Consider the following 10,833-nt stretch of genomic DNA (forward strand, 5'->3'; position numbering starts at 1 on the left):
ATGTAACTTTGAACTTTTAACGTCTTTCTATTTTATGAACATTAGCGTGGGAGTTTTTGCAAGTCTTGGATTATTATATCAAATAAGTAAATATTTAATTACCGTTTGAGTCAGGAGTGATACTGTGTATTGCTACAGCCAAAACAAGATAAGCGTTGTTTACAGGAAGAAAATATTTACGTCTCGTACGTTGATCTGTTGTGTTATGGACACTAACGACACTTTGTCCAACACTAGTCATGATATAAATAAAATCCCCAAATACTGCCATGGGACCTCGTGGAGTTCCAAAATCAACTAAATTTTGGGAGTAGTAATCAGAAGAAAAAATATTTCCGTTTGAAACTCGCCAATAAATCTTCTCTTTAGCAATGTCAAGCGTTAGATCATGTACTATTGACTGAAGTGAAACTGAAAAAATATGATGTTTATTTGCAGTCATGCTCCATAACCATAAGAAAAGTTTTGTACTTTCTGCCAAGAATAGATACCTTAATAAAAATATTTCTTTTGTACATTAGTTTTCTCTATACGTACTGAAATACATAAACAATTAGCAGGCTAATATATGCAAGAAACGAAAGTTAGAATATTTTTTGAATGTAGACAAGATGTTGTCAGAGTATTCAGAACTACCTTCATATATAGACGGTTTAATGGAACATATTCAAAAAATTTGATAATATTGCAACATAAAGCTATTGTTACTAACAGGAAAAGATCACCTTTATCATTTGAAATCTCGTTTTTAAAAACTGAACTAAAATATATGAAGTAATTAAACATTGCATGTGATTCAGAGCATAATAATAAATGTAATATGTTATTTTTATTCACATAACTTCTATAATGATCGTTATTGTTTAAAATTATTGTCGGAATGAGTAATGTTGTAGTTCGGAGTGGCGGCTGAATGAATTGTGTTGGTAAATGATAATGCTGAAAATTATCTGATGCGTGGAAATTTTATTCGAATTGAAAATTTGGTGTTGGTAATTGATATGCACCATTTAATGTAGTATAAAATTAAGAAAGCTTTGTCATTTCAATTTTAAGCTTTCTTTATTTTTCAGTTTCATCTTGCATGAAACGTAACAGCTCCTTGGATGGATCATCGTTTACAAATGTCTTTAAAAGAGCTATAGTTTCAAAAACCATGTCTTGTGTTGATACTTTTTTCAGTTTGTTTGGACAAATGATTTTTTACAACTATCTTAACCTTCTGTTTTTAATTGTCAAATTTTTTCATTGTTTTTCTGAAAAATCAGAAATAGAATGACACTGGAGCTAGCACTATTGGTATCATTTGAAAATGATGATTCTATCGCCATGTCATGTTCGTGTTTTTAAGAATCTCTGGATTGGACAAGCTGCAAAAACTGCTTGAACATTATGGTCTTTACTTTATCGAAAATCTTTAATGCAAGTGGCAGTTTTGATTAACATCGCAGCATATTTGCATTCCCAAATACATTTCTTAAATATATTACGCATTTGAGTAACAGTAAAGTCCATGTCTTCTTGTCGTTCATTGCACCTTGCCCCGAACTCTTTAAAAACTTTTTCGTATATACTACCGTTCTTTTGGTTTTTTGTGTTCGTGAAAATTAATTTTTTCTTGTAATATGATAAAAATTAATGCCCAACATAAAGTTTTAATTAGAGCCATAGAAATAGACCAAAAGTTGTAAAATGGAATTAATACTGACGTTTCGTCCTTACTCAAGACATATTCAGGCAAGTAATAATTTATAATGAGATGTTAAGACAAGATATTGTATTTAGAAAAGGTGTTAAATTACGACTTAAGGAGGCGGTGTCAAATGGAATACATGATAAAGAAGTTGGGAAGTAAAATATATTGAAGCTAAGAGAGGTTTAGTGGAATGGAACTTTCTTGAACGATGAGTGAAGACTTGTATTTATTGATTAGAAGGCTCTCATGAATGGAGAGTTCATAGGAATCGTTAGAAGAGGAAATTTTTTTAAATTCGTAAATTATTTATAACATATTCAGAAAGTTCTCGCTTCATAAGGCTTTTCAGCCAATTTCTTTTTAATCTCTAACATGATTATTATCTTCAGATTCATCATCAGTATAGCAACTACAGATCTAACGTTTACCTAAGTTACACTAAGAAACACTGCATGAACTAAAGGTAGTGAAATGATTTACCATTCCGGTGATTTGACTGGATGTGAGATTGTATTTATTGAAGGGTAGTGTGCATACAGTTAATTTGCAGCTCGTGACTTTTCAATATACTCCGCCATTCAATGCAAGTTAAAAGAAGGCTTGAAAAACTATAAACTTGATATACTGATTTTTTTTTAAATTGCCAAATTTTTTGAAAACTAAAATTATTTTTTCTATTTTTCATGTAACTACGTGGGAATGTGCGCAGTTTTTTTTATCTTCAATAAAAATGAAAGGTTAAAGTTTTTTACGTTCACCACCTTTGTGAATTTTTTGAAACTTTATTGCCATTTGGTATTGAGATTGTTGCACATCTCTTACACTGCCTCAAAAAGGGTTAAAGTAAATGAAAGGGAACAGCATAACAACAAACAATGCTCCCAATCTGTTGAAATCGTTTGTGTAGGGCATATCTTATTAAGCATATGATTACCATGTAGGCGTCAAGCAAATTGCATTTTCTGACAAAGAAAAGCGCTCTTAGGTGGCCAGCCAAAGCCAGTAATCTCATTAAATGTACAACACCAAGTTGCACAGTGAAATTGGAATACGTTTTGTTTGTAGGTTGTGGCAAACCAACGTTGTGTGAATATTTGACTAAAGTTTCATCGGTAAAATATTTATTTGATACTTTATTACAGTTTCTATCTCTCTTTTTTATTTCATTTAACGACTTCATCAATTATAAACATTGTTTTCTCCGTTGTTACATTTTTGTGAAAGCTTTTTGATTGCTCAACATAAATATCGCTGTCGATTTTTGCAATTTCTGGATCTGCATGTTATTTTCTACTGCGTGTGTGCTGAATAATCACACTCACTGATCTCATCCTGGCATTTGGTTTGAAATGCCTCATAGTCACGCAATAAAATTTTGCTGGCCAAATCTCGTTGATTTTATTGAAAAGCTGTCAAAATATATGACGTTTGTTTCTATATACACAAAAAAATACTTAATATTCGCTCCCTCGGGAAAAAGCGAGTTTTGTTTTCCTTCAAAAATCAATATTTTTTCTATTCTTGTGTTTTTAAATAACCGGCCATAATACGGACTTCAAAAATTCAACTTTACTATTAAATTAAAATACCGTCTATAACAATAAAAACTCTTAGCTTACTTAAGAAAACCCTCCAATAGATTGACATAGTTTCTTAATTTTACGCTTACAAGTGAATAAAAGGAATTTCAATATCGCCTTACCCATGTTTTGAGTCAAATGCAATGCTGGAAAATTGTAAGCCCGGTTGAAGCCTCATAACACTTGTAATGTTCTTTTTCAAATAAATTTGGTAGATAATGTTCGTGGAGTCAATGTAAAAGATACGACGACCAATCCAGTCAACTGTAATATCACGAACAGAAACATTTTTCGCAAAAATTTCGTTTCTACTTAAGTCAAAACTTCCCCGTTTGATGTCTTTGTCATCAATGTAGTAAAGCACATTCTCAACTACATCAATTTCAATGTCATTATATTTTGATGCATGGTCAAATTTATTCTTAATGGATCCATTAATAGTGCTGACATGAATATCTCCAGTAATAGAATCAACAGAGTATACTTTATCAAAGCTCATAATGATCAAATATGGCTTTGGATAAACATCTAAATAAATAATAAAAAAACTATAAATAACAACGATGCGAGTGGATTAAAAAATTGCAAATTTTCATAGACTTTAGGATCATAATATTTGGTGAAAGACCAGAATAAGTGTTTTTAGAAAGAATTTTTACTGTAGAATAATTACTAATAACTGAAATTAGATTGGCTGCATAACTTCTACCTATTATTGTTTTTGGTGCTATGAGCAAGAAACTATGAAAATTTGTCAAATCTAAAGATTATACCTTTGTAAAAACACATTTCTGTTTGCATTTGCATCATTTCTTTGTTATATTGTTTTACTTCCTTGCATGCAGTTGTGTTATCGTCATTGCCATTTGTATCAACGCAAGTTTCCATCCATTCTTTCACGTTGTCTTTTAGTGTCTCTAAGCTTTTCTTGCAGACTGATATGTCGCCATTACCATTTACTACTTGGCCACTAATAGACAAGATTATGAGAGTCCCAAGAAACACTTTTGTTGAGCTTGATATCATCTTTATTCTCTATTTGTTAGAAGGTGGACGATTATTAATTTCTTTAAAGCTTTCGTAGTAAAACATTTACTTTATTTATGAAAGGCTTATCATCAATATAATCGTATAATCAGTTTGTTCTCAAACTTTTTTGGGATGTATAAGTCAAGTATTGATTTTTATAATTATGTAACATTTTAACTTCCTTCTCCAAAAAGTATTTTCACGTTTCCTTTCAGAAAATTGATGATGATTGAAGATTGTTGCAATAGATTGGAGAAATTGCTCATTATAATGACTCGTGTTTACAACAACTCATGTAAGAAGAGTTCCTCAGCGTAGAACTTATTTTGAATAAATAGATGTAAGGTTTCTAGGAAATGAAAGCATAAAAAGAAATAATACATTTCAATGTCCACTATAAGGAAATAAAGCAAAATATGAAATTCACCAAGAGCAGCTTAGAAAAAATTTTAAATGAGTTAATTTCAAATTTGCTCATGTTAACTCAATTTACCAGATGAATGGGAAAAACGTATTCCTTAACTAAGCCAGCAAAATTGAGTGCAAAATAGTCTGTTGCTCAGTGTTTAACAGACTCCCTGGACTCTCTGTAACTATATGCCGTCTATTTACAGAAAGGAAGGCTGTTAAGCCATACATGATATTCTGTTTACAACATCTGTCAGTCGTATAGAGAAGTTCGACTCTCATAATTATATAAGTTCTGAATTAAATGAAATTTATTAGCATTTTGACAGAACTGCCAAAGTAAAGCAAAATAGAGGAATGCAACTTTGTAGTATTAGAAAATTCTTACTTCTTCAAATATTTTGTTTCAGATAATTAAAAGGCATTTGCCATTTGTTAAAAATTTTCTTGCAATGATGAATAATTGAAGCAGAAGAAATAAGAGAATGAAAATGTATCATTTGTTCTGCATGTATTTCTTGCTCTTTAAAATGACTTCTGTATTGATGTTTGATGATGAATTGCCCATTTCAATTTGTTGAATTATGCACCTCTCTTTCTTTATCATTTCCATCAATCCTAAATCTCTTTAATGTCCAATCATATAATCTTTATCATACATGCAATCAAGTTTTAGTTTACTATCTTTCTCATCTAAAAACATAAAACAGTTTGCAAATATTTTATAATTCCTAAATGTCTATGATAATTGAAAAATATTTTTTTCTTATCTGTATTTAGAATAAAAATACTTAATGATGGTTGCTTGAAATATTTTTGATGTAGCTACTATTTTCTCTTGCTTATCAATGGAAATAAATATCAATTAGTAGAACTTTACAATTGGTTGTGATCAATCAATTCGTTTTTGTTTCATCATAAGGATAAATAAAAAATGATAAAAAGATTTGCAAAACGGTGAAAGTTTTTTAAAGAATTTTAGATTAGTCAAATTACCAAATGGCAACTATGTATATATGAGGTATGGCTGCGCTACTCTAAACTACAGAAAATGTTTAAAAAAACATAAAAAAATGTTTCATAATGCTTAAAGTATTTTATAAGATAAAGATTGTGTTAGATTATCTGTTGGATTACGTAAAAGCATGACTATGATAAATGAATTGTATGCTCTTGATAAGGATGTTTAATCCATAAGAGCTATTGTTCTTAAATTATGTGATAGGCTGTGAATTTTAGGTTTTCTTTATGTTTTCTTTACTTACCATTGAAAACGCAATTTAGCTACCAATGAAATTTCTCTTTTGAATTCTGATGAGTCATTTTCTATTCTTCTCAAACAGCAGCTTAGAAAAAATATAACTGAAGCAGAAATTGTCTTGTCCTAAAGTGCTAGTAATATTGGCTTTTTGAGTTTTGACATTAATACAAGACAAGTTTTTTTTGTGGACGGGGACACAATTTTGATTATTTTTCATTATATTTGGGATAAAGAGCCATAATTGCAGAAATTTAGCGTCAGAAAAAATATGCAACAACAATATTGTTTTAACAATTCCAAGAAATACCATTCACATCGAAAATTACAGACCAAATTATATATCCCATTACTCATGTTGTTAATAAATTTAGTTTATTTCAATGTATTCATTCCCTTTCATCTCTCAAAAATGCAGAAAATATGGACAAAAAGACACATTATTGGTTACAGATCCCCCCTAAACATTTTCAGGGCAAAATTTTCGACTTACATTTTACATGATATATATAATATTCTGTTTACAACATCTGTCAGCCGTATAGAGAAGTTTGACTCTCATAATGATATAAGGTCTGAATTCAATGAAATTTATGAGCATTTTGACAGAACTGCTAAAGTCAAGAAAGTCTAAAAAGCTAAACAGAGGAAATCAACTTTGCAGTATTAAAAAATTCCTACTTCTTCAAATATTTTGTTTCAGACAATTAAAAGGCATTTGCCATCTGTCAGAAATATTCTTGCAATATTGAATAATTGTAGCAGAAGAAACAAGAGCCGAGAAATTTATCATTTGTTCTGCATGTATTTTTTGCTCTTTAAAATGAATTCTGTATTGATGTTTGATGATGATTTGCCCATTTAAATTTGTTATATTATGTACCTCTCTTTCTTTATCATTTCCCTCAATTCTAAATCTTAGTTATTATGTCCAATCAAATATTCTTTATCACACATGCATTCAAGTTTTAGTTTACTATCATTCTCATCTAAAAGCGTAAAACAGTTTGCAAATATTTTATAATTCTTAAATGTCTATGATAGTTGGAAAACATTTTTTTGTTATCTGTATTTAGCATAAAAATACTTAATAATGGTTGCTTCAAATATTTTTGATGTAGCTACTATTTTCTCTTGCATATCAATGGAATGATGATATAATACATTTCCAGACATTCATAAATATCAATTAGTAGAACTTTATCATTGGTTGTGATCAATGAATTCGTTTTTGTTTCATCATAAGGATAAATAAAAAATGATAAAAAGATTTGTGAAACGGTAAAAGTTTTTCAAAGAATTTTAGATTAGTCAAATTACCAAATGGCAACTATGTATATATGAGGTATGCCTGCGATACTCTAAATTACAGAAAATGTTTAAAAAAACATACAAAAATGTTTCATAAAGCTTTAAGTATTTTATAAGATAAAGATTGTGTTATATTATCTGTTGGATTACGTATAAGCATGACTATGATAAATGAAATGTATGCTCTTGATAAGAAAGTTTAATTCATAAAAGCTATTGTTCTTTAATTATGTGATAGGCTCTGAATTTTAAGTTTTCTTTATGTTTTCTTTACTTACCATTGAAAACGCAATTTGGCTATCAATGAAATTTCTCTTTTGAATTCTGACGAGTTATTTTCTATTCTTCTCAAACAGCAGCTTAGAAAAAATATAACTGAAGCAGAAATTGTCTTGTCCTAAAGTGCTAGTAATATTGGCTTTTTGAGTTTTGACATTAATGCAAGACAAGTACTTTTTTGTGGACGGGGACACAAATTTTGATTATTTTTCATTATATTTGGGATAAAGAGCCATAATTGCAGAAATTTAGTGTGAGAAAAAATATGCAACAAAAATATTGTTTTAACAATTCCAAGAAATACCATTTACATCGAAAATAACAGACTAAATATTTTAATTCCTTATAACAACTTCTCGAGATAAAATATGTTTATGATGACGTTATTCAAATTGGTCAACTATTTCAAGTGTCTCCATAAACTAAAAGAAAAATGTGCACTGGAGATGCTAATTTCCGCTCATAGATAATACAAAATAAAACAAATTCCGAAGAGGGACATCTCATTTTCTTGATATACAAGATATTACAAGAGTTTGAAACAAAATAATGTGTAATATTTCGTCTTTATTCCAAAGACATCATCAGACTTATGGTTTACAATGCAGGCTGCGAAACGTTTATATATTTACTAGCGGAAATGACAGTTATGTAATTAGAGAACTATAAGACTAAACAATATACTTACATTAAAATAGAGATAATTTCTTACAAGCTTTAAGACCACTATTAAGTTGTGGCATATCGCGTTTTATCAAAAGTGCCCTCTTCGGAATTTGTTTTATTTTGTATTATTTTAAATTGTCTGCTTGTCCTGGTTATTGCTCATAGATAAGATACTATAAATAAAAAAAACGTGTATTGTCTATAAGCAGCTTTGTTCAATTTTTATAGTTCATTATAGTATGATTTACCCTTTTTTACTCAACCTAACACGAAACTTTCTAAAGTACATCAAATTCAAAGAAGGATAGTTTCTTAGGTAATTATCTTTATACATCCCATTTCACATGATTTTAATTTCTCATGTTTTTAATAAATTTAGTTTATTTCAATGTATTCCTTCCCTTTCATCTCTCAAACATGCAGAAAATAAGGACAAAAAAGACACATTAATGGTTGCAGACCCCCATAAACATTCTCATAGCAAAATTTTCGACTTACATTTTCATAATTTACAATCATCATACAGGAAAGTGGTTTTTCGTTTTCACCGAATACATAAAAGCAGAGTACCTGCACATACTTTTTAAAAAACCTACAAAAAACTATAAACACCTCTTAAAAAATTTCCTTTTAATGTTTAAATTATTCAACAGCTTAATTCCTATAACGTAATTTTATTAGGAGTGCAATCTGACTCACGCTACACTTAGCAAACGCTGATCAAATATTGCATGTTGCGCGATAAAATAGTAAAAATAGGCACGCAGTGCGTACATGTGGCTAGCCTCTAAAAGATCGGCAGCGATAAGGCGAGCGAAAATCATGGTTCAGCAACTAAGCTTAATGCGAAACAGGTAAAATAATAGCGATAAAAAGAACGGTCGTTATTTTTGCTACTGTTGACAATCCTAACCAACACAGGTCTGATATTATATGATATGGTGTCCCACCACCTACGAAATAAAAACAGCCAGTCAGGCGTAAAACACCCAAGACCAGCCCTCCAATCATTGCTTACTTGTAATCTACGACATGCATGTTGGATAGGGGTGGCTGCACTCATTCCATACGAAATAGAAGTGCTATTACAACAGATATTTTAAAAAAATAAAGACATAAATCTGTAGAACCAGCGGTATTAATGCATCTGCCTCCTCAGCCACAAGGATAAAACCGACGTTCATAAATCAGTTAAGAATTTCGACGTAACATCAAGAACAGCGTTTGTATAAAAGCTTACCCCAAATCACAATCACTGAGCATGGCTATAAAGTCATTTAATAGTTTTTCAAGGCCTGTGTAACACTCAATGAGTGTGAGTGTTAATGAGCTTTTATAATAAGGATGAAATTCACATAAACATAACATGCAAATCATACATAAGAATTACGAACTTTTATGCGTCAGAAATCTTACGCGTATTTTTGCATACACCTTCTTCTAACTTCATTTAACAACTGTTTGAAATTTTTGACTGCAAGTGTGAACTCAACTGACAGGGCCACTTTTTGGAGTGACAGATAATGTCACTCTACTTTTTTAACGGAAGGCAATAAAATAATGAAAATAAATATTGTAACATTTCATGGGTGTAGTGGCCAACAATTTCAGCACAATCAGGATAAATAATATTTTTTTATATTTTACATGAATTCATATCATAGGCCTATTTTAAACGTCGAACTTTACAAAGAAAAAAGAATGTTGTTAGTATAAATTAACATTGAGTTTCATTTCATATTAGAATAAAACACAACGGCTTTTTGTAGCTTTCAGTGAGGTGGCTAGCTTGAAAACTTGTCTTGCTATGCAAATTTTTTGTGTTTACTCGAGCACTGCAAAAAAATGAATCCCTAAATACTTTTCTGAAATTCATACATATTAGCTTGCTTGCTGCAACATTTATACAACTTGCTTGCTGGCTTTATTAATTAAACTATTTTCTTTTTGACTGTGAGCACTTCTCACGTGTGAAAAAGATTTTCAATGAAGGTATTATTTCTCAACAATCGTCTTGCTGCTTCAGTTTGCAACAAGCTGTATTGGGTAAATAAAATGCACACGTTGCTACAATCATAAAATTGTGTTTCTACGTTTTTTAACAGAGGTTTTAATTAGCGTTTATGTCATAAAAATGCTCCTTTAACAGTGACTCTCTTTTCATAAGACGGCAAATTATCTTTGAAAAATGGTTTTCTTGCGATAGGAATATTTAATTTAGAAGTTGTCTTATTGCATTTCGTGTCGGTAAATTTCTTTCTCATTTCCTTGAATAAATATAGTATATTTTCCTTTTCCATGTGGAAACACTGAAAGTTGCAGCGCACATACATAGCAGCGATCTAGATAACTTGCAGATAAGGAGATAAACTGCAATAGATTTTATTTTGTGAAAAAAGTACCATTTAGCTTGTAATGGAGAAATTGCTTTACAAATAAAAGGTGGAGAGGGTGTGATAGAACAATATAAAAGAAATGATGTAAGAAAAATCTGTAAGTTGAGCTGTTTTCTCTAGAACAGAACAATCGTCGATTTTACATTTGATAAATCACAGTAGAACAGTAATTGGTTCTAAAATTAATCCTATATTTATTTGTGTACGACT

The sequence above is a fragment of the Xenia sp. Carnegie-2017 genome, unplaced genomic scaffold, assembly GCF_021976095.1.
Source record: "Xenia sp. Carnegie-2017 unplaced genomic scaffold, XeniaSp_v1 HiC_scaffold_3, whole genome shotgun sequence".
Lineage (NCBI taxonomy): Eukaryota > Metazoa > Cnidaria > Anthozoa > Malacalcyonacea > Xeniidae > Xenia > Xenia sp. Carnegie-2017.